Source organism: Arachis duranensis, chromosome 5 (genome assembly GCF_000817695.3).
Source record: "Arachis duranensis cultivar V14167 chromosome 5, aradu.V14167.gnm2.J7QH, whole genome shotgun sequence".
NCBI classification, from domain to species: Eukaryota; Viridiplantae; Streptophyta; class Magnoliopsida; order Fabales; family Fabaceae; genus Arachis; species Arachis duranensis.
In genome coordinates, this window is record NC_029776.3 from 17,977,294 (window position 1) to 17,981,012 (window position 3,719).

The following is a 3,719-nucleotide window of genomic DNA, read 5'->3' on the forward strand; positions in this document are numbered from 1 at the left end:
ATAACATTTATCTTTTTTCATCATTCTTTCAAGAGCCAATAATTTTAACACTCATAAACTTCACTATAAAAAATATGCACTGTTCAAGCATTCATTCAGAAAACAAAAAGTATTGCCACCACATCAAAATAATTAAACTAATTTCAAGATAAAATTCAAAATTCATGTACTTCTTGTTCTTTTGCAAATAGAAATATTTTTCATTTAAAAAAGGTGAAAGATTCATGGAACATTCATAGCTTTAAGACATAGACACTAAACACTAATGATCATGTAATGAAAATACAAATATAGACAAAACATAAAGCATAAAAACCGAAAAACAGAAAAATAAGAACAAGGAAATTAAAGAACGGGTCCACCTTAGTGACGGCAGCTAGTTCTTCCTCTTGAAGATCCTATGGAGTGCTTGAACTCCTCAATATCTCTTCCTTGCCTTTGTTGCTCCTCCCTCATGGCTCTTTGGTCCTCTCTAATTTCATGGAGGATAATGGAGTGCTCTTGGTGCTCCATCCACTTCCAGGGCCCACTTGATGTGTGTTTAGGTTGAGCTTTGAAGCTTTCACGTGCATAGGCCATTCTTGGAGTTAAACTCCAGCTTGGATGCCAATTTGGGCGTTTAACTCCAGTTTTGGTGCCAGTTCTGGCGTTTTACACCAGAAAAGGGTCTCTAGTGGGCGTTTGGACGCCAGTTTGGACCATCAAATCTCAGGCAAAGTATGGACTATTATACATTGCTGGAAAGTCCAAGATGTCTACTTTCCAACGCAATTGAGAGCGTGCCAATTGGGTTTTTGTAGCTCCAGAAAATTCACTTCGAGTGAAGGAGGGTCAGAATCCAACAGCATATGCAGTCCTTTCTCAACCTCTGAATCAGACTTTTGCTCAGGTCCCTCAATTTCAGCCAGAAAATACCTGAAATTACAGAAAAACACACAAACTCATAGTAAAGTCTAGAAGTGTGATTTTTGCATAAAAACTAATAAAAATATACTAAAAAGTAAATAAAACATACTAAAAATTATATAAAAATAATGCCAAAAAACGTATAAATTATTCGCTCATCAATAAGCTATACATATACTGTGGCAAAGTAAAAATAACCACATTTAGCTCAATAATAAATTCAGCTTTCCTACGGAAGATAACTTCACTCACATTCTATTAAGTTGGTTATAGTATATAAGAAGATCTAATCATCCTTTAGCAAAATAAAGTTCACTTTCTCTGCTGAACAAAACTCTTATATCCATATAATTAGCACCCGAATCAACAAAATAACTCTAATATGAAACATGATGTATACAAGTAGGGGTGGCAATATGTACCCTACCTGTGGGTACCCAACCCGATCCCACCCGGTCGGGTAGGGTTGCCAACCCGATCCGCAGCGGGTAGGGTAGGGTGCGGGTAGGATTTTCATGTGGGTCGGGTAGGGTGTGGGTTGAGCCTCAATCCTACCCGACCAACCTGTACCCTATATATGTATATGTTATATACTTATATAAAAATATGTTCTAAGTGGATGTTGAACCAAAGATCTCTCACTAAATGCAAAAGATCCTTAGTTATTAAAAGATGATCATTAATTGATAATTTAATAAACTTTTTTTACATAAAAGTCAGTTCTATTTTAAATTATCATCAAGTTATCTAATAATATTGCATCTTTTTTTGTAACTCGTGGGTAGGGTCGGATACCCGCGGGTTAAGAGCGGGTAGGGTTAGGATTGAGATACTCTCAACCCGCGGGTAGGGTTAGGGTTGATTCCAAACCCTACCCTACCCTACCAATTGCCACCCCTATATACAAGGTATTATAAATGATTGCAGTAAAAGACAATTTTGTTGTAAGGACAAAATAAAATAAATTGAGTAAGAACACTCATTATATAATTAAAGGAATAAAAATAAAGTCGGCTTTATAAAAGAATGATAAAATTATAATTTATACCTTAAAAAGATTAATTTCGATAAAAAAAAACAAAGAATGCATTATTATTATTATTATTGAAATAAATAAAAAAAGAAAATTAAAAAATAAAACAAAAAATTTTGGCTCTAGAATTTACACTCATAAATGGTAAATAAAACACTCTATATATAATATTCATGGAGATATATGAAAGAAATATTACAATTATTAAAAAAATATAATATTATTATTGACAAATCTTACTATAATTAATTATTAAATGCTAACAAATATAATTATTTGAAATTGATACTTTTCAAAAGTAAGAAATAGAAGTGAGAGGTGTTACGGCCTGGACCAGGCCATTTGCGGGTCAACCCGACCCAGAGATGACCCGACCCGAACGGTCGGGCACATACGGTTCACCGCGTGACCCGGACATGCGTACCTGGCAGCTCTCCACTACAGCTGTGAGGAAGCTTCTAAGAAGGTGGGCCTGTCCTTGAAGGGCCCACCTCTGACACGGTATAAATGGGGAAGGACATGCCCTTCCCCCAAGGTACGTCACCTTTTCACCCATCATTCTCCCCGCCTGCACACTAGCTGACTAGAGCGTCGGAGTGTCTTTGCAGGTGGCACCCCCTCTTTCCTTTCACAACGAGAGCTCGGCTACACGGCGAATCCGACCTGTCCGGCAACCGACCACCGAACATTGGCGCCGTCTGTGGGGACTGCCTTAATGGACGTTGTGCTGGGTCCCGGAGACCAAGGCCGAGGAGCCGGAGCAGAAGGGGCGGCCTCTGTCGCCTCACTGAGAGGACGGCGAAAGTCTCCCTGACAACACACTGAACAGCACACGAGGACACGACCCTTCGGGGGAACGGGCGGCGACAGCGCCATAATAATGCAGGAGCTACGTCACAGGGTCCAGAACCTGGAGTGACAACTGGCCGACCAGGAGCGTGACGGACGAACCACCGATCCCAGCTACACCCCATCCCCTGAAAGCCAAGAGAGAGACTCCCACCGAAGCCGTCTGCGACGAATGCTTGGAAATCGACGACCTAACCGATTCGGTGGCCAGCCTTTGCCTGACGAACGGCCTCCTCAACGAGAACTTTCGAAAACACCTTACCACAAAACCAGTTTGGACGATGCAGGAGATCCAGACGGTAGCCAAAGAGTATATAAACGACGAGGAAGTCAGCCGAGTCGTTGCTGCCAATAAACGGCAGTCCGGCTACAGCCAACCTCGGCAACAAGGTAACGGAGAGAGACTGAAGGAACAAACCAGGGAAGAGGCGCCAAGCAAGGCACCGAGGCCGTTCCCCCAGGTCGGGAAATTCACCAACTACACCCTGCTCACTCTTCCCATCATGGAAGTTTATCAGCAAATAGCCGAGAAAGGAATCCTGCCGAAGCCCCGACCACTCAAGGACCGCACGGGAGGAAACAAGAACCTCTACTGTGACTACCACAAAGGCTACGGTCACCAAACACAGGACTACTTTGACCTGAAGGATGCACTAGAACAAGCGATAAGGGAAGGTAAGCTAGCAGCATTCTCCCATCTTATCAGGGAGCCGAGGAGGCGTTATCACGACCAAGACGAAGAAGGCAAAACCCGTTCGGCAAAGAGGCGACAAGAGCCAGAAAATAGAGATCACGACCTCACTGTGATAAACGTGGTGACGGCCAAAAACGCCGCACCAAAATCCCGATCGGCGCACAAGAAGGATGCTAAGGTCCTGGCGGTCTCCTCCTCGTTGGTACGAAACCCTAAGAAGCTTCCATCCATTTCTTT